The following is a 22285-nucleotide window of genomic DNA, read 5'->3' on the forward strand; positions in this document are numbered from 1 at the left end:
CTACATAATATTTGCGAAATTGGCAAGGAAAGTTACCAAAGTAATTGGGAAAAAGAACGTTTAGAGAAAGAAGCGCTATACCCACAGCCCGTCAATCGACGAGTCGACGCTTTTTCCACTGAAGGCAAACTGATAAGGGATGCCTTGAGATTGCATCTATCGAAAAATTTCCCCTTACGAAAGAGTTCTTTCCAGAAATAAATGCAAAAAGTTTGAAAATGTGTCTTTTATTTTTTTCATGATAAAATTACATCGAGTTCTTAATTATACCCAGGGTAATTGAAGTTACTAGGAGTGTTTCCTTGTAAATAAGGATTGGGTCCTATACTGCTAGGAGCCCTTCCTTGCAAATAAGGACTGGCTCCTGCATTTCCTAGTAAAAAAGAACTGGGCCCTGTGTTACTAGGAATGCTGCCTTGCATATAAGGATTGTTTCTAAAAGCTGCCATCAGGTCTTTGAACATTATCTGGGTTTGTTCATTTTGTTTCTTAAATAAATTTTCTTCCCATTCTCTTTGCGCCTTCATTTGGTCATCGAAAAATTTCTGATTGTCTGCGTCAAATGTTTTCATCATATTTTCCAAGCGTTCGGAATTTTGTTGAAGAACACTTGACAGTTCTTCTTTTCTTGACCTATTCGCAGAGGCTATAAATATAATCATTATTATTAATTATATTGCATTATTTATATTATTTTCATAATGATTATTTATTTATAAAGTTAAAAAATAATTTGTAAGTAGTACTTTATGTGCGGTTAGATTATGAGTAAATACAGGCCCGTAGCCAGACACATTTTGTTAAAGGGGAAAAGTAAAATTTATTAAGTATTTTTTCAGCCTCTCCTCCCCCATTGTTTTTGGTGTTCAACATAAAAATTAAACATTGCTTTCTGAAGCAGTCTACAGCTATGACCTACTATATTTTAATAGAAAGCTTAGATAAGTAAAGGAAAATTAAAACCTGAGAAAAGGCAAGTGGTACATAAGGAAAATATCAAGGAATTAGAAGTTTAAAAACTAAAAATAAAAAAAAATTAAAGGGCAATGAATATTTTTAAGGAACAATGGGTACGTTTGAGGGGGGGGGCGCAGATTTATTTTTAAGGGGTCATTGTCCCCGAATTCGCCCCGTGGCTACGGGCCTCGTAAATATTAAACTGTTTGAAATATATACAAAATTTACGAATTTTACTATTTACGTATAATTATTTAATATAATATAATATTGACCATCCCTGACATACGTAATCCTGCATTTCCAAAATTATAGTTTGCTGTAGGTTTGAAAGATTTAATTTTATCAATAAAATTAACTTACATTTTGGGGTAGTCGACATTAATTGTTGACTATGGCCGAGCACGGATAATTCATTAGAAGTCGATGCTTCGTTGGAAGCTCGGCTGGGAGTCCAAGCTTCATTAAAATCATTAGAATGCGGCCCTCCTTCGTCTTCACTTTGACTCGTGTTTTTGTCAGTAACAATATCGCTATCACCGTCTAAAAAATTATTACAATTAAAATAAATTTTTTATACACCTAACTTTATTGAGGAACTAAGAACAACAAATATAAAACTTACTCTCAACGTCTATAGGTTCGCTTTCAAGACCGTCTTCCTGCGCTTTGGCCATAGGGCGTGAGCCAAGAATCTCGTTCATTTCGTCGTAGTATTTGAAACAAGAAATTAACACGCCTCCGGAACCCGATTTGGACCTCTTACATTTTTCTTTGACAAAATCCGCCTTCAATTTTTTCCATTTGGTCCTTATTTGTTTCCAATCTTTAGTTTTAAACCCTAGCTTTTTAAATTCTTTTTCAATATTTTTAAAAACATCGGCATTTTTTTGCCGTTTCCCGTCTAATATATTTAATAGTTTCTTTTCTTTGACTACGTTTATTAAAGCTTTAATTTCAGAATCGTTAAATCTTTTGGAAACGGTCGTGCCCTCTTCGTCACTCGACATCTTCAACTGAAAACTACAGAAAGAATGTGGCACTGACCACTCAATGGAAGGGTTTTTTGGGGGGAAATTTACGGAAAAACCTCTACGAATCGTTCGACAGCGTCTTTATGGCGATTTCAGGTCGCTCCTATTGTAAAAATCTACCTCATGCTGTCGCACCGTTCGCACCCCCAAGAGATCGCTCTTTCTATCGAACTTCTGCGTTTACATAGCGAACCAAAAAAAGATCGCCCCCTTTATCGCGTAAAGTGCGACCATGTAAACACCCTCATTGTTGCGGCTCTCGTCGCGTTTTTTGGACCCCCTACTGACCTCGTATCTGACCTGGAGGGGACACGTGCATGCCTGGGATATTTCCGTAAATTCCCATAAGCCCCTTTCTTTTCAACTTTCTCTCAATTTCCGCTATATTGAGTTGCAGGCTAAGAAAGACAAAATATATAGTACAGTCATTTTACGGTCAAATTCGAATTTTGCTCTTTTTGTCGTCTTTTAGTGCCATCTAGAGACCGAAATTGGAATCTTTATTTTTTGATTTCATAATTGTGGTGGCGAGCAAATTTAAAAGATAAGGCATTCCTATCATTCTTAAATTTAAAATAGTATGTATAATTATTTAATTTTGTAAATTTATTTCTACGTCTTACCAGTTAAATCGGCAGATTCTTTTAAAATAGTTACAACGCTTTCTTGGGGGTAACGTTGTCTTAATGAGCTATAGACGTTTAAAATTATATTTTACTCTTTACTTGTTAACAATAAACCTTTATCATGCTTTTTACCTCTTGGGCTATTTAAAATATTTGGAGCTTCAATTATCGAACCTTCTTTAGCTGCATTCAGTAATTAAACTCATGACAACATGAAATTAAAAAATAGATTCCAATTTCGGTTCCTAGATGGCGCGAAAAAACGATGAAACTCACGAAATTTGAAATTGACCGTAAAGTGGTCAAATTTAAATTACGCGCGGTCTACTGGCCGGAAATGGTCTGAGGTATCCTTGCGCCGACTGAACTATATATTTTGTCTTTCTTAGCCTGTAACTGACTATACCGTCCTCCCGAATCTATATGTTTATGGTCTACTACCTTTTTGAGTAAACAAATTGATTTTGAAAGATTTTTTCCAGAAAAACGTTTCTTCGCAATAAAACAAATTTCTAGAGATAATGAAAATTCATAAATTAAAATATGAGGCTTCTTAATTATGAATATGTGGCCCTTTTAATATAAATATGTGGCCCCTCTCAGAAATGCACGGGGGCTAAAGCCCACCAGCCCACCCTTAGCGCCGCTACTGCGCCATGTAGATAATCGAACATCTGCTCGTCTAGGTAAAGTTTGCGTTGTCAACGCGCGTATTAATACTTTTCGCGAATTTGGTCATCAGTGAATTATAAATATGACTTGAAATAAGTTTCAAGGTTTATTTAAAAGCTAGCTTCATAACTTTTCATCCATTGGTTCGTCGGCGACTATTAGGGTGACATCGTCAACTATTTCACAACGTTTATCTCTCAACATAGTTTCAACGATTCACAAACGGTTTATCAACGAGATTTTGCTACCTGGGCTTGGGGAGGGAAGGAAGTTAAAACCAACAAATAATAAAAATCAGCTAGGCTAATACCCAAGGCACCACCTTAGGCCTAAGTCATCGAGCGACTTTTAAATAACGCCTCGTAGTGAGGAACGGAGGAACTAAGTAGCACTGGTAAAAGTTAGTGTATTTTTGGATTTTTCGTCGTTCTGTGGAGATGCTATATATCGCCATCTACCTACGATATAATACCATAGACTTAAAAAAGATCCAGAAAGGCGATAATAAATAGTCTTTTATGTGGTCGATCTCGAGTCGAGCATTCATTAAACCTTTAGCATACGAAAGTACAGGGATTGTCACACTTTTGATATTATGTCACTTTTGGTAGCTGCGACCGAGAATTGACAGGTATTATACATAGAAATAGAAATGAGACTAGAACCACTGCGCTTTTCGCCAATCCCAAGGGAATCGGGCTATTGTCGCCATGGTTACGGCGGAAATTTTGAAAGCGGCGAGCCACTGCGCATGGGTCGACCTCACATCTTCGAATTCGCCTTTCTCCGAATTCCCATATCACCGAATTCTCTTTTCTCCGAATTGATATAATTCCGTATTGCTTTTACTCCGAAAGTTCATATCTCCGAAGTCCCATTTCTCCGAAATGTATTTAGTGACCTCATATCTCCGAAGTCCCATTTCTCCGAAATGTATTTAGTGACCTCATATCTCCGAATTCTCCTTTCTCCGAATCCCCTTCTCACCGAAATGACATATTCTTGCTTTTACTCCAAAAGCTCATACATGGACTAATGAACTAATTGTTAAATGTGCGCTCTGGCGGTATAGTTAAGAACTAACGGAAAACTAGGGTCAAACAGGAAGGAGGAAAAAAGGGGGGGGGGGATGAACAAGTCATAAACCTAGTCAATGTGGCTACCATGTTGTGGAGCGTACGGTTTCGTTTTACGGATATAAATTAGCTTGAATTGCCTTCTTAATTTGAACTAAATAGAAAATGAATTTTTCTTCATTAACTTATGAAACGATGTTCATTTATCCACCTAAAAAAAGGGAAAAAGATAATTGGATGTCAATTTTATTTCTGGTAAGTCTTTACCAAGGCTTAATAAACAGCCTTTTTATCGCTATCAATTTCCGAATTTCTTTATTGTAATATTGGTTTTATTTTGTAGATGATGATGATTTAGGGTTTAGGGAATGGTATAAAACATACTCCACTCATATGCTGTATCTTGAATCACTTTTACACGATTTACATTTTTCATTTTTTCCAATAAAAATATAATCTAATGCTAAAAAACTATCATAAAACGTATTGTTGCGGCAAAAAAGACCGTTGTAAAAACAGAGATAGAACCGTTTGCTATTTTTTTCAAAATTCTTTGATATTGAAAACTATATACTAGATGGCGGTAGCCGTTTCCTTTTTGCGACGTTTTGACCCGAGTAAAATTCTGTCGGGGGGGGGAATAAAAAGAGGAAGAGCATTTAACAAGGGTCTTTCGGAGCCCCCTATAGGAATAACATGGGAACGGGGTGTCCCTGTGTTAATTAGTCCATGGCTCATATCACCGAAGTCCCATTTCTCCGAAATGTATTTAGTTACACTATGCAGAGATAAACCTCCTACGTGTCACGCCCGCTTGTGGCTAAAGTTTTCCCTTTATTTTCATTTTTGGTCGTAATTAAATATGATGTTTTATTACAGTCAAGAATGTATTTATTTATATTTAGGAAGAATGATTATGTTGCGACAATCGCCGGGCACGTTGAACGCCTTTCCCCCGTCTCGCGCGAGGGGGGGGGGGGGAGACAAAACGTCACCGGCGTTTGATTACCATCGCGTTAGGTGACGTAAATTTTAAGCAGCAGCGTACTGGGGGGACCACCGGGTGGATTGAGAGAAAGGCTAAAAACCGTCTCGACATTGACATTCTCCCTAGGTATAAATATATACATTCTTGTTACAGTATAAGAAAATTGTTTGCTAGCATATTTATTGTTACAATATAAATTCTATAATGTAGATGGCGTTGTGTTTTCCGTCCTCTGTCAGAAGAGGACAGAAGAATGAATTTTTAATATAAAAACACATATTAAGCTTTCAATATTCATGTCAGCTACACAATTAAATAAAACAGGAGCCGCGAAATTAGGGGGCAGGTAGGGCCAAATGCACCCCCATTTTGCATGGTAATGTAGGGTTCTTTATGCTTTAGTCGTAGGAGGAGCTATAGTCATGGAGTACCAAGGTTCCTAGAAAAATCTCTTATGTTGGCGCATACAGCCTCTTTTCATACAAAAAAAAACCAAACACTCCCGTTAAAAAAAATGGGGCAAGATATCCCGTTTCCCCCCTAAAAACACGTCACTGGATGTCAGGCAACAAGTCGTCGCTCAACCTTTTGTCGTGAGAATCGAGTATAAAAATTTATCTCACTGCGCAAACGCGAGTGACGTCGCTGGAGTTTTATTTGGTTTCACTTGTTTATTCAGTAAGGAATAACGGCACACCGCGCTTAATATCTATTATCAGGTGGGATACTCTTATGTTGGGTTTTAGGAAACCTCTAGCTTAAGTCACCTGACAGTAAGATTTACTACCGCATACGCTAACCGTGTATTGAAATTTAGAGAAAAAATCGTTTTTTATTGTGAAGACCGAGGAAAGTTGAGAAACGAGAAAAAAAAACACTCCTTTTTAGGCTTTTCTTCTAACTGGTCGCGATAAAAAACAACGGCCAATGTAAATTGTGGCCGTTAAGAAATAAAAAAAAACAACAAACAAACGAAACATTGTTCAAGAAAAAATTGATGTTTTTGTGAGTATTAATTTTCCTAATTACATTTTTGAGGTATTAATGACTTTCTCTATTAGTTGATCCATGGTAGATCTATTTGAATTCATTTTAATCGTGATAAGGCCCGTAGCCTGCCTCCTTAAAAAAACTTACTCCCTCAAATGAAATTTCGATTTGCCCAGCTGTCCCCTCGAAAATATCGTCTGCCCCTTCTCTATTTTAGCTTGTCACTTAATACGTCGAAATATTTATGAAAATTTTAATGAATACAAGATACTTTCGGTGGCGTAACAACCAAATTTGGGCCCCCCGCAATCCGCAGTAGGATATTGAGTGAGGTTGAGCACAAGTTCTTCGAAAATATGGGAGTATGTGCCAGATTTCTACAATAATTAAAGAATAATTTTTAAATTTATTTAAAATGAATACTTAAAACGAAAGGCCCCCCTATTTAGTTAACATTTTACGCCCCCCCCCCTTAGATACGCTACTGGATACACTTTCCATTTTTTAAATTTAAATAATCCAATAAATCGGATAGTTTTGAATTAAAATTTCATTAATGGTTGTCATTCAATGGTATAATTTAAAATATGACTCAATATATGTTTTTCAAATTATATAATTAATTTATCAAATAAATTATAATTTTTTTGAAACATTTCAAGTGACATTACCTTTTTGAACAGTTAACTCTTTTTTAAATTTGCGATATTGTAAACAAATCAGAATGAGACAGACAAATGGAAGTAAACTATAAGCCCCCTATAATTCGATCTCCCGAAAACACGAACTCCAGAGACGTCACTCACGACTGCGCAGAAGGAGAAAGAGAAAAAGAAACGTTTTCAAGAGAGGAGCAACATTTTCCCCCGAATGCGCCCCCGTTGATGGAGTACTTCCGAATAAAACAGCTTTAAAAAAAAATTCTTATAGAAAATTTCAATGTTTTGTAAGTAGAATATGTTAAGACAATATAAATTGAGGTAGATAAATAATTTTAAATAAAAAACACGAATATCAAGACCCTAACAACTACGATTTTTTTTAAATCGTGCGGCAGATTGCCGTGGCTCCTGACAATCGTACCTTTATTGTACAGGCAAAAGGTCCCCGGAAGGTGGGAAACATGTATTGAAACAGGGTCAATCGATAAATTTCGTGAAATCCAAAGTTTCCACATACTAGACTTTTGCTAGAATTAAATAATTTGTTAAAATTTCACTGTTTAAATAGTATGAAGCGCTATTCTGCTAATTCTTGTCTATCACACGTTTAAAGAAGAGAAAAAATCACCATTTTGGTAAATGGCGACCTAAATGATAAAAAAGCCGAGCGAAAAAAGCTACATTTTAACATAACGAGTAATACTTTAGAACGTAGTATCTACCATATTATTATTGAGAAGTATATTAGCCTTAAAAACGTAACCTAATTTTAGTTTATAATTATAATTGCAATTTTATATTAATACATAATAACTATAAGTATGACACGTCCTATTCTCCCAATGCTACGTTAGTTAGTGATAGTCTGTCTCGGCAATTACCATTCATCCTATGGACGAACAGATTTTTGTAAATTAAATCGGGACAAATTTTAAACATTACCCTGGTGTTTGAAGGAAGCGCTTTGGCTGGTATATAATACCAAAGATAATTTAAACTCGTACTCTATATTCGAATACTGAGAGCTTTCCCCTTGACGTTTTGTTACGAAGCGTTTACCCTTTTCCGGCACGTGACCTCAGAAAAATCGGGCTCCATCGGTTGCGGTAAGGCGCAAACCGTCGAGCGAATTTTTTTCTGAGTTCTAGCGGGAAGTGGGTAAACGCTATCGGCAACGCGCGAGAGAGTGATTTCGAATCTAGGGTACGAGTTTAAATTATTTTTTATTTCATCAATTTTTGGGTTAAAGTTTAACAATGTTTGGGTAAAATAAGGAAAAAATCTCATTTTTGTTTTACGTGGTCAAAAACATTTTTGGTTGCCATGGCAAAACCAATGGATAGTGCAACGTTTCATTTTGGGAAATTTCATATTTCTCTACAATACGCCCGACTTTGAACAAAATCGAAAAAAAAACAACTCGGGTACTCTCTTTGTTAGTATCCGTACCATGGTTTATGAAAATTAAATCTGGGGATCTAAATGGCGGAACTAACTTTCGTAAGTTATTACATGGTTTTCAAGAAATTGCAGTCCATTTTTACTTGAAATGGAGACGTTAGTAGTTTAGATTATTCTTACTGTGTTGAAGTATTTCAAGCAGAAATACAGAAAATGGGAAATAGAGTAGTATCAGTGTGACGTCTCCCATACTTTTCACACGTTCCTAAAATTCTATTACACTCTGAGATTATGTACGTTAGGTTAGGTAGAATCCGACTCCTTTATAATAAGAGCTGGCCTGTAGTCGTTAATTCACTTCATTGCATCGAATCTTAAACATTTCTGCTCCTTTTGTTCTTTGAAATCGAATTTGGAATTTTTTGGATACAATTTAGCTTTACCGAAGCACGTCAACAAAAAATAAAAGCAGACGAGGAATCGGAACTTTTTGCAGGTAAGCTAGACGGCGAAATGAAATGCGCCCAACGGGGCCAAACCCGAGGCCAAACCGAGGGGCAGTTCACTCCTTCGTAGAGTGCAGAAGTAATCAAGGTTAAAAATTTAATTGGATTAAATTTAATACAGCCAAAGCTACAGATATCAAATTTAATCGGATAAATTTTACTTCTGTAGAATAGGCGAAACTATAAAGTCCAGGGGGGGCTGAAAAGATGGTAGTCACGTGACTTTGTGAAGAACTGCAGCGCCATCTACCCTAAGAAATACGAACTATTATTCATTTTATTTTGCTAATGGTGGTTTAAATTTTAATCGTTTCAGCTAAATTATCTAATTATTACTATTATTTAAAACACTTTGTAAAAGAAAGGTGTAAGTTAATTAGCTGTCTGCAGCATCTGGAAGGAATACATTTTTCTTTACCGTCGCACGGCCAACTATGAGCACAAGTTACCGAATCGAAGTTGGCTGTGAAATGGTAGTCACGTGATTTTGTTTTCCCATTTTAACAAGTTGGTTAAGACCATATTTTCTTTATAGTTTCGCCAATTCTAAACTCGAAACGCCGATATACATCGGTTTAGAGTCAGTAGCGGCGCTAAGGTTTTTTCACAGGTGGGCTAAGACTTTTGTGGCCCTTACACCTTTAGTGACCCCTTATAGTTTTGGGGCTTGCCATCCCAAATGTCTTTTATAACGTATACATCTTTAAAAATTTAACTCGAAGTATAAATTGCACTCTTCTCTTTTTTTTTACTAAACTCGTCAAGAACCAACCAAGGATTCTTTATTGTCTCTCAACCTATTAGCATATGTAACATAATTACTCATAAGTATGCCACTGTACCTTTATTCCATTCAAAAATCTTCACTAATGGTTTGTTTCACCATGAACCAGTAAAAAGGTGGACTACGTTAGATTTTAACCTTTTTATTCATCCTAGTAATTTTGGGAATCACACTATTGGCTACTAACCAGGGGCGGCTCAAGGGCCGGGCAACCCGGGCAACTGCCCGGGGCGCCGGTTTGAGAGGGGCGCCGAAATTGAGTTGTGAGCCTAGAGGAAGGTTCAGCCTAATAATAAAAATATAATTCAATTATGTAATTGTTAAACGTTGAACGAAAAAGAGGGTTTTACTGTATTCTTCCCCCTTAATCTGTCGTGTGTCCGTGGTTAGCGTTAGTCACTTCTATTTTAAGCGCACGCGCAGAAAGCCATTTATTAGTTTCAGTTAAATAGTTTTAGTTAGATAGATATTAATTAGAGACACGTTGAATTGAATTAAGATTATAAAAAAAGGAAATTAAGAGAAGCCGTTGAAGCAGAAAAGAAAGCGACAGCTTAAAAAAAGTTCTTAAGTGTAGGCCTTAAAAAATCCCGCCAAATACTGTTTTAATTAAGTTGTTAAAGCAATAAAGCGTTCTATCAAATAGGCCCAAAACCGGCCAAACGTTTCATACAGACTATAGAGCTAGTTCATCAGGACTAACAAAGTTTGTTATTCTTTGGTTTAAGATAATTTGGCTTATATCCTGTCTTTATATGAATATTTTAGAGACGTACCTTTAAGCATATGTAACATAATTGCTCAGTAGTATGCCACTGTACCTTTATTCCATTCAAAAATCTTCACTAATGGTTTGTTTCACCACGAACCAGTAAAAAGGTGGACTACGTTAGATTTTAACCTTTTTATTCATCCTAGTAATTTTGGGAATCACACTATTGGCTACTAACATATTTATTTAAGCCAATGGAAAACCTCTAAATTGAAAAGGAATTTTTTGCGTCGGAATTTTAGTCAGCCCAATGTAGCTTTATTGATATTTATAAACTCGCTCGGTTTGTGCGGATGAAGTTAAATTATGAGTAATTTAGAAAAATAAAAGGAAAATGACCCATACCAATAAGTGATCGCTTTCCGAAAATGGAACAAGTCGTCGAAGCGGGATATTCCACCAGCGTTATTAAAACCCATATCAAGCCTAGAAGAGTTAGGCGTAGGATCAAAAGAATCTGCAAAGTCTCTAACCTTATAGATGCGCCAGAAAAGCTCAAAAAGAATTTCAACTATTTTTCCCAATAAACCTGCTTCTTTTATTTGACAATGCAAATTTATTTTAGAACGTGAGTCTCCGAGAACTTAGTTAATTTGCAAATTAATTACATTAATAGAACTTGACACTATATTGTAGTTCATTTTAGCTCCTAAGCCTTGGTTGTTCAAACCGGTTTTTTTACTAAAATAATGGCCGTCGGTTTATCAGACGTAGAGCTAATTATACGACGACATAATCGGAATTTGAGAATCGATGACATCAAATATGACGTCAAATATTACGTAGGGTACGGATGACGCAATATCTGTGAAACAAACCGTTAGTGAAGAAATAGAGCTAGTGGCATACTTATGAGTAATTATGTTACATATGCTATTAGATTAAATACTAGTTCATCCATAGTTGATAATCATTTGTCGTCTGCTTTGTCAAGGCCTAGCAGTAGTACTGGCGGAAACTTTTGTTTAATCATAACCTTCTATGATATTAATAATTATAATAATTATTAACGGTTGATAAGTTGTTTTCGGGTGCTGAATCAAAATTAAGTTCGGAGTTTAAAACGTCATCCCCTAAATAAGCAGAAGTGGTTTAGTCTTCACTGTTTATAATTCTTAATTTGCAAAACTTACCATTAGATTAAGGGTATCTTGGTTCTCAGTAAATGGTATCGGATCAGGGTGTTCAATTGTTGGTCCATTTTGTCCAACAAAATGTAGATAACAAATATGGATAGTACGTTTTTTTAATGTGGAGAGTAAATCTAAGTCATATCTACCACAAGCATTTATCCAATTCTGACACTTTTTAGGATCTTTGTTAGGCCTTGGAAACCGCAAAAAAAATACATTTTCGCCACAATTTTCGGCACTATTTTCGCATAAAGAGAAAACACAGCGATTCTTTTTCCCCATTTTAGCTATTTAATTTCAGTTTTAAATCATCATCATTAAATATGTAGCAAAGCAAGGAATCTTAGCTACCAACCAATATAATTTTAATCAGCGACGAATTCAAACAACGAACCGCGAGCGCGCGCGCGTTTTTGCCAAGAACGATTTGGCCTTGGAGGCGATAAAAAATGACGTCACTTTGAAGTTCTATCTTCTAATGGCGTTTTCCATTGGAGTCCTCTGAGCGCTCCTGGATATAAAACGTGTTCCATTGGGACCAAAAGGGCAACTCCAAAAAGGAGGCACGTCTTCCATTGGCACTGTTGCTCCCTCGCGGATTGATCCGAGCTGCCCCAACTCGAGGGACGGGGCAACCAAAAAAGAGCAATTTTTAAGCAAAGTGACTCCGATAAAGATTCGTATTCCATTGGGAGGGCTGGAAGTCTAGTCCTCCGAGCACCTAGCGGAGTTCTCCGAGTAGAGCGATGACGTAGAAGGCAGTAGGAGCAGTCCCAATGGAAAACGCCATAAATCTCCACGCTCTTCCAGCCAAACCGGATTGTACGGTAGAGCCTAGCCACTTCCTATCCTTTTACTTCTGTTTCCTTGGGCAAACTCTCAACGTCCAATGGCAGGGTTTCCACCAATTGTTCACGGTATTCGTCTTAGTATCAATTTGCGATCGCACCGGGCGGGTTTCGAACCCGAGACCACCTGCTTGACAGGCGGACGTTCTACCACAGAACCACCGACGCTTGTTACGCTTCGTTGAAAAGTAGACCTTCAGCTTTATCGGAAGCGTATTTAATAGAGTATGAAATTTTGGTTTAATTGAAATAGAGCAAGATTTCGTGTAAGATTTAAATTATTGCATCGAAGAAATTCTAAATTAGCGTTTTCTCTATTGATTAAAAACAAATGCGCCACCCAGGTTTCGTACCCAGGCCGTTCGGCTTGGCAGTCGAGTGCTCTACCACAGAACCACCGACGCTTATTACGCTTCATTGAAAATTAGACCTTCAGCTTTATCGGAAGCGTATTTAATAGAGTATGAAATTTTGGTTTAATTGAAATAGAACAAGATTTCGTGTAAGATTTAAATTATTTTAATATAATATGTAATTGCGTTTTAGGCAAAGGAAGGGTCGTATGTTATTTTTACTGATCGAGATAATGTTGTTTTTGTCTATTCTTTGATTTTATATTTTTATCTTTGGTTTTTTGAGATTATTTTGTTTCCACGAAAACGTCCAGTTTTGGAGGAGACTTTATAGTGTGTAGGTCGTGTTGTTTAGCTTATCCGGTTTCATGATAATAACGTCGAAAATTCCGGTTTGTTAATGGTAAGATGTCGCACTAACTATTCCGTCTACGGTCATTTATTGATATACGAGCTGTGGTTTAGTCAAGTGGCTTCTTGTTAATACATTTTTTATTGGTGTGGATATTTGGAACTACCTGTTTGTTCAGGAGCAGAAAACGAAATGAAGAAACGCGCGTTATCTGGGACAAGTCCGACCACCGAAGGTCTAGGTCCTTTCTCTACGATCAGTGGTCACTGATATCACGTGATTTCGCAAAAGGGACAAAGTGTAAAAAAGAAAAAACCCTAATCCCCAGGACGCTCTATTCAAAGTACGATGCTTTACCCTTCTACTTCAGCTCAGCGGGGATTTCCCTTCGTTTAAGCATTGCAACGGTTTAAGTCATATTAAAGAAATCCAGTTTCTCACTTTATGCCCCCTTTTGTAGAATTCCTAGAAACTAAGCTTATGTTTATTGTGTTGGTTGGAGCTAAGTTATCACTGAGGCGAACAGGTGGTTTTTTTTGGCTGCTTTCCTTGCACGACGAACTTCCCCATCCCGGGCGAGTCTTTTGTCATATACTCTATATCAATGTTAACAGAGTACACTACCAAAAGCAGAAACCACAGAGTTCGCTGCCTTTGGTTGTGTACTCAAGTAATATTGATTTCGAGTATAGGTGGTTCAAAAGAGAACGTTTTGTTAGGGCCATTTAGGACTCTTGGAAATTGGAATTGAATGAGAGTTCTTTTTTTAGGGGGCTAAATGACCAATTTTTAAAAATAAATAAAATTTAAAAATCACATTTGTAGGCCCCAGAGGCAATTTTTTTAAACTTTTAGAGGCCCCTAAAATAGGCCTTTAATTTTTGAACATAGGCACGTGCCTACTCGTGCCTACTGCTGGCGGGGGCACTTCAAACTTACTGCAGTTAGATATTTAAATTTGAAATTTATATAATTTTAAAGCAACGAAGCCAGAGTATTTCTTTAAGGGAGCTTTTGAATTTCCAAAGGTGTGTAAATAATTGCGTTTTAATGTGAAGGGGCCAATTTTATTAAATTTACTTAACTAATCAATCTAAAAGTGTGTATTACTCGGTTTATTATGACTAAAGGGTAGTACATCAACATTTCGATATTACCAACATGTCCGGGATTTTACCGCTCGGATTTTACCATAATATTCAGATAGTATTTTTTCGATAGACAAGAGTGTAACAGTACTTTTTAATTTGTAAATTCGACGAAATATCTTTAATTCTGGACCGAGCGAGAAACAACTAGACGTACGACGGTCAGAATGCACACAATCCTTCTAATGTGTTAAGTTTGTTTGAGCTTTTCACAGCAATTAGCTGCAACGCCGGTATCACAACCAATATATATCCACGGTCACACATAATTGTATTTACACTTATTTGTTACTTCTAGTCATACTTGGAAAACATCGAAGATTCTTTCGATCAGTTTCATACTTATTTGTTACTTCTGATCACACGTATTTGTTACGTTGAGTGTCACACTTATTACTTCTGGTCATACGCCGAAAACTAGGTGCATTCTGAAAGGCCTTGAAAAACGCTAGAGGAAAACGGGCGCGTAGACCTCTATAAACACGCGGATTTACATTGTTGAAAATTGTGGGGGTCCGTATACGCTGAACAAAAACCTTACTTAGATTTAAAATTAAGGAACGTATTTGCAACTCTAGGTTATATGTAAACTACAGCTATTCAAAAATATAACTTTCATGAAAATCAGACTTAAATTAATTAAGTGTATGTAGATTTTTAGGCCAAAATATAAAACCACGAAAATTGGGGTCCCATAAATTACTCTGAAAACTATACTTAAATTTAATATTTACTGATATAACCGAAGTTGTAGGTCAGCTGAGTCCTAACCTATCCAATAAATGCTTTTTAACGTTATCGGACTTAATTTCAATATCTATTTTGTTTTGACAATTATCCCTACAACCACATAGGTCAGTGCATTCAAGATTGTTTTTGCAACACCCACACGATCGGTTTTTGCATCCCTTTGTGCAATTACATTTTCGAAGATCTAAAAGAGCTTCTGGTGCGGGAGGCAGGTTGCATTGTTTTGGTTTATACACATCATCAAAATATTCCCATCCAAAGTCAGTTGCAAGTGGTAATCTCGGCAATGGTTCATTTGATTTCTTTAAGACCAGAGCGTGAAAATGGGCACGATTTGTGTGGGGAATCGAGCTATTCCAAGAGCCAAATATTGACTCCTTACCCATGAATAATTCTATGGAGCTTATTGCTGGGAGCAGCGTTGCCAGGCAGAAACGATATTGCAAAGACAACAGAGTGTATTAAAACCGAAGTCTCGTAGCCTTCTTCAATGCAACTGGAACATTTAATATTCTTTGGTTTGTTTGGGAATTAATGTAGCTGCTGTTGGCGGAAGTTGCCTACCTTCCTTTTCTAACTTCGCAAACATTTCCCAACGAAGATCTCTCAACGACCCTGCACATTTATCATCACGATTCTTATACAGTAAACAAATGTATTTTTCCATTTGGCTGTGAATATTCCAAGGAGAGAAAAGGCATTTAAAATGTCTTGCTTAATGGCAAGAAAAGCTTTAAAGTTTAATTTGAGACCCTTCGTCAAGAAACACCCTGCGCTGTCGCATCCTTTAAAAACGTACCAGCCAATCAACGCCTTCGATCGTTTCGGTCCTATCCGAAAATAAATATCCGCTATGTTTATTTTCTCTTTATTTCTAATTGTAGTTGTATTAGAGGGTAATTGTTCATAAAAGCCCGTTAATAAGACCAGCACATCCGTGTCCAAAGAATATACCTCCAAATTAGTGTGGTGGTATTTTTTAGCGACATCTAAGGCGTGTAGAATTATTTGTTGGTCCGCTTCTTCTAAAGAATGCCGACCGTGTTGCATTTCTTCGTTTCTTAAAGCTTCGTACAATGGGCGATTCGACGAGATTATATTTTGAAAAGAAACTATAAACGTGTTGCTGTTTTCTTTATAATAATCCATTAGTTTTTGAGATAAATAAGTTGTTAGTTCCGATTTCGTTTTCGGGTGTAAAAAGAAGTTTTTGACGTTGACTGTTTTGGTATTGTCATTGACATGGTAATGTACGGCAATGTTTTTACCGACTCTTTTATTGCGCGTTGCGCTTTTAAAAGAATTTTCGATGTATTGATAAAAAAGAACTCGAACTGCGTCGTAGCCAGAAGATAAAATGTCAATTTTCTTCAGAAATATGTCAGCAAATAGAAGAGCTGAAGTTATTTCTTTCGAACTGCACAAGGCCTGAACAATGCACATGGCATCAATTATTAGAACAGTACTCTCGGTACAAAAATAATTCGTCGATGTACCTTGTACCACCTTCGGAAGTGACAATTTCCAGACTTCTGTTAAAAACTCGTGCTTGCTTGCCAGCATGAACTTAATACGAAGGTAACCGGCTACACGCCGCGCTGGAGGAAATTCGAAGAACTCTGATCTATGAAAAGCTCCTTGTAAACGTTTTCGTACAAGGTTGTAAATAATGGCAAGACATTATCCGTCTTTTTTAGCTTTCGAAGCAGGACTGGCATTGATAAGTTTATCAGAATCGAGGATATCTACGTTCCGTCTTTCAAGCATTTAATCGTTTCGCTTTCGTAATTGGTTTTGGAAACTGTTTTAAAGGGAACGTTTACCAGACGACCATAGAAGTTCTTTATTACTTCTATCGTCATATCTTCTGCTAATGAAGCTTCGATTCTCTCCGTTACTGCGAGGGGCGCGCTTTCAACATTCCTTACAGAATTGCCTTGAGCTATTTCCGCGTTGGAGAATTTCTCTCTTAGGTCAAGTTTCTCTTTTCCGTTATCAATCAAATATTTGGCACTAACCACGAAGAACTTAAGCTCCTGCATTTCATTGGGCGTAAGATCTAATAACGCAAAAGCTTGGGTACGTGAAATTTTAGGGTCTATTCTCTGCTCATTTTCTATGTGGAGATTAATTCGGTTTTTAACACGATTTAATGTTTACGAAGACTGAAAGTACCCGCCATCCCATGCTTACGGTTTTTTAACGATCTCTTATCCTCAGTTTGGATTCCGACTGGGCTTAGTTGCAATAATTCTTTGCCCGTTGGACTAGACACCAAGGGCCATCGACTTCCGGTATTATACCAATGGTTATATTGTTCCTGGGCCCACAAGAAATCTTTGTGGTTACGATTTTCCAAGATTTGCATCTTGAGGCAAATGATGCTTTCCCTCAGACACGAAAGCGTCTCGAATATCCGATTCCAAATGTATCACTGTTTCAGCGTCCGAAAAGTTGAATTTGGCGCTTCGTATCACCGTTATTCTTTCTAAATTTAATCCGACCGCGCTAATCATATTTAAGCCCACCTTTTCCCTATCCTCGTTCTCAAAGGCCAATAGGATTGGTTTATTTTGATAACTGGGCTCGACCGTTTTCTCGCTTCGTCCAGATACAAGCGGAATGTTTTCAGTCGTCAATAGCATAATGTGATGGAACCAATTTCTTCCTTTTTCGCTATAAATATAGCTATACTTCGAGAGGAAAGGGTTTGGGTACAACCGTACAGCGCGTCATTAAATACGCCATAGAGATTGGCAACAGCGTATAGTCCGCAGTCATAACCGTTCAGTTGATTAGGGACTTGAGTAGGATACTGGTATTTCCAATTACCCGTATGATCAGTATTTGAATTAACTTGTTGCTTGGTTGGGTTATTATTATATATTTTTCTGGTTTTATTTCGTTTATTGAAAGTGTCTACGATTTTTTTGTTGAGCCCACGCAGTTTTTACCTCTCCGAGGGGACTAGTCCCTAGGAGGGGTATTACAATCACCGTGTCTGTCTGTGGGTCTGTCTGTCTGTCTGGGCTGCGAACGCGTATGCATTTTCAGAGCAAAGTGTAATCACTGCGTAAGCAGTTTCTTGAAATCACCGCGTTCGCAGATTCTTGGAATTAGGGAAATGGTTTTTCCAAAAGAGCCCTCTTTTTGTCATTGGGTGTAGTATAATTTTCTTTTGCGAATTGCGATAGTACGTGATGAATTTTTGACTAGTATCAGGTGGGATTCGAACCCAAGTCCACCTGCGTAAAGCTGTGTTCACGAAGACGTTTCGTTGAGGATAATTCTAAAGTAAAAGGGGGAAGAGCATTCCGCTTTCGGCGGGTTGATCCGACTTCAGCCTTTCTCTTTCTCCTTCTGCACAAGGTCAGCAGTTCACAAAGACAACATAAATAAACAAATAAGTCTTTCGTTCCCTCAGATTTCGGGATCCACTCTCTCTCGAGAAAACAGGTGTTTGTGTATCACATGATCGACACGACGTTATAACCGCTTCTCTATTGGCTAAAACTGGCATGTGATTTTCAGACGCAGGTCGAAATATCAAACTGGAGTAGATACGGGTTGACCACCGATTTCTCGTTTTGATAAATGTTATCTCCCCTTTCGACTCTCGGGGGTTTTTGAACCGCTGATTTATAACTTCGTCTTCTACCTTACGCTTTCAACTTCAGCTATTTACTATTTTTACGTCTTTGTGAACGCGGCTTTACCATGGACACTGTATCTCTAACCGGACGGGAAAAGCAGTAGCTTCCACCATACAAAATCACCTGTCGCCGCCACCGTCTCTCTGTAAAGGGGGGGGGGGAGGTTCAAGAATTTTGAGAGTTTCGGGCTGTCAAGGCCATATAATTCATCACGTGGTCGAAAAAACGTTCCGTTTGAAATGGGGGTTTATATTCTTTCGAATGACCTTGACGGCCCTGCGAATCGAGTACGGCCGACTATTTCAGCTAATACGAAGTAGGACGCAAACGGACAGTGAGGGGGTACCTCTTTCAGGCTGCTTTTCCCGTCCGGTTAGAGATACAGTGTCCATGGCTTTACAGGCGGGTGTTCTACCACAGAACCACCGACACTTACTACAGTACTCACAAGGAGACGACCCGAGGTGATAATCACTGATTTTGTTCAAACTCGGGTATAGTATACACCTCCATGTACCTTAAAAAACCTGCAAGGGAAAAGTTGCGACGGGCTTTCGTTTTGCCATGGCAACCGAAAACGTTTTTGACAACATGATTTGGGATTTTTCCATTGAAAATAACATGGGAATCTGAAACCTTTTAAAAAATGAAAAATTTTAAAATTTCAAAAACGTTAAAAAAAATTAAATTGATTTTAAAAATTAAATTTAATCAAGTTTAAATGCAATTTGGTCAGTTGGGGGACCCTTAAAATCCTTCAGATTCCCATGTTATTATCAATGGAAAAATTCCAAATCATGTTGTCAAAAACGTTCGGTTGCCATGGCAAAACGAAAGCCCGTCGCAACTTTTCCCTTGCAGGTTTTTTAAGATACATGGAGGTGTACGTCGGGTCGTCTCCTTGTCAGTTATTAAGTTACGTAACGCGTTATTATTAAATATTTTGAATATTAAAATTTGCGGTAGTATCGAGCGGGTTTCGATCTCGAGCCCTTCCGCATGAAAAACATACTACTGGTACCAGAATTAGATTGGTAGTTCCGAATTTAAACGAGAATTTGATATCGGTCTCAAAGCTTCGAGCCGATGGTTTGATCGTTGAATTCGACAACGAGGTGATAATTCGTCGAAAACCTACTGGATAAATACTCGCTATTGCAGTAGACGACAACGGTCTTTATAAATTGGACGTCGCCTGGGAGAAGATTTGTTTCGTGTCTGAAAAGTTGACGTTCGCAATCTGGCATCAACGTCTTGGACATTTAAGCATTGGAGGAATGCGACGCTCAAAAGAAATGGCGGACGGAACAGAACCATTTGTGTACCTTGTATTAAGGGAAAGCAGCACAGAACTGCGTTTCCAAAAAGGAAAGTTCAGCTACTTCACTCTGATTTGTGTGGACCCATGACGGAAAACTCGATACATGTTCTGCATAATAGATGATTTATCTCGGATGACTTTCGTCTATTTTCTCAAAGCAAAAAGCTAAGTACTTGATGTGTTCAAGAATTTCAAAGTACAGATTGAGAAAGAGACTAGCAAATCAAGAAGTTAAGAACCGACAATGGAACGGAATATGTAAATAGACGAATAGAAGAATTTCTCAAATCTGAAGGAATTATATATCAAACGACAGTACCATATTGCCCGCAGCAGAACGGTGTAGCTGAACGCACCAATAGGACGCTAGCGGAGAGAGCCCGAGCAATGATGACTGACGCCAACTTGCCAAAGACGTTCTGGACAGAAGCTGAAAATACAGCGTGCTACCTAAAGAACAGGGCACCTACTGTGGCTGTCAAAGATAAAACTCCGTTTGAAATATGGAATGGGACAAGACCAGATCTAAAACATTTGAGAGTATTCGGATGCAGAGCTTTCGTACATATATGTAAAGAAAAGCAGAAGAAATGGGACGTGAAGTCAACTGAACTAATGTTCGTTGGCTACAGTTCCACGACCAAAGGATACAGATTGATCAACCCAAAAACGTTGCAATTAACTATTTCGAGAGACGTAACTTTCGTAGAAAGTCAGATGACAAGATCCATCGAATCAATGGAAGATACAAGTTCATTTCTAATAGAAGTATCACCTATTACTGACGCAACAGCTGAAGCCGTTGCAGCGTTACCCGCTCAACAAGCAGAGGAGTTTGAAAGGGCCGAAGCTCCCGTCTTAGTGATCCAAGAGCGTGATGACATTGAAGAGGTTTAAGCACGAGAAGATCAAGTAGTTGAAGCGCCCAATGTCATTTGTCTTGACCACAACGATGATGAGCAACCCCAAAATGCAGAGAGAAGGTATCCGAAACGACATCGAAGACCACCTATTCGATATGGTCGTGATGAATTCGCGGATTTAGCCAAGGCCTCACCTGACTCGCTTGCTGAGTTAGTAATCTACGAAGAACTTTTCCCGATTGCTTTTCTTAGCAACTATGCTTTCATTGTTGACGAACTGAATGACGGCTCCATAAATGAACCGCGTTCGTACGAAGAAGCTGTTCAAATCTTAAGCCCGCCGCACACTGGAAAAAAATTTCTTCAAGTTGACGCTGGCGCCGGATATCAATTTTTTTTCAAAACACGTTTTTGTCGTCAGCGCAAAAGAACGCTGGCGCTGACGTTGGCTTCATTTTTGGCGAATCGCACACTAGCAGGTCGGTACTATAGAAAACAGGAACACCATCGGTTGCGCGCGCAGTCGTTTGTTTTGATATCCGTGGTGTCTGTCGTGCGGGCATAAATATCGTTTCGTTAAGCTATTTTGATTTCATTTATCATTATTCTCTTTAAATATTATAATAATTTGGTGATATTTTAGAATTTTAAAATTGGTGTGAGTTTATTATATTAAAAATATGAAAAGAAAACCCCGGGTTATTAAAGGGTAAAATATATTTAACGAAAATGTTTTAGGCCCTTGTAATGGAAATAAATAAATTTTTCGTCCCAATTTAAACTATCACAGTCATTTTCATCGTTCATTGCATTTTCACGCCCCTCATTATTTTCAAAAATAATTGACATAATGTCATCTGCCACAATGTAAGCCGGCTGATAAAAACTTAATTCAACAAAAAGAAAACATATCCACGTGTTTCGTGGCGTGGTGCAATCTCTCTTTTTGGCGGAAAAATCTAGTGTACCCCTTCTCCCGTATGCTTATTGGATAAAAAGAGTAGGAATGTAGTGACGTCAGAGACCGAAGCTGAAAGGAGCGTCAAAATGTTCAGGCAAGTTGAAGTCGGTACGAAACGTACGTTCGTCCGAACAGCAGGTCGCCAGCGTCAGCGCGAGTTTAGGCTATTGTTATGTGCGATATATTGTCGCCGATACGAGCAACGTTGGTGGTACCAGAAGCGGTTGCTAGGACGAGCAATTGCCCAGTGTGCGACGGACTTTAGACTCTAAAAAATGGAAGAAAGCCATGCAAGAAGAATTCGATTCTATTATCAAAAATGAAACATACGAACTGGTTGACCTCCCAGACGGTCGCGTGGCTATAGGAAGTAAATGGATCTATAAAATTAAGCGAAATGCCGACGGATCCATCGAACGGTATAAAGCTCGATTA

The sequence above is a fragment of the Leiobunum rupestre genome, chromosome 4 (genome assembly GCF_980474605.1).
Source record: "Leiobunum rupestre chromosome 4, qqLeiRupe1.1.hap1, whole genome shotgun sequence".
Lineage (NCBI taxonomy): Eukaryota > Metazoa > Arthropoda > Arachnida > Opiliones > Sclerosomatidae > Leiobunum > Leiobunum rupestre.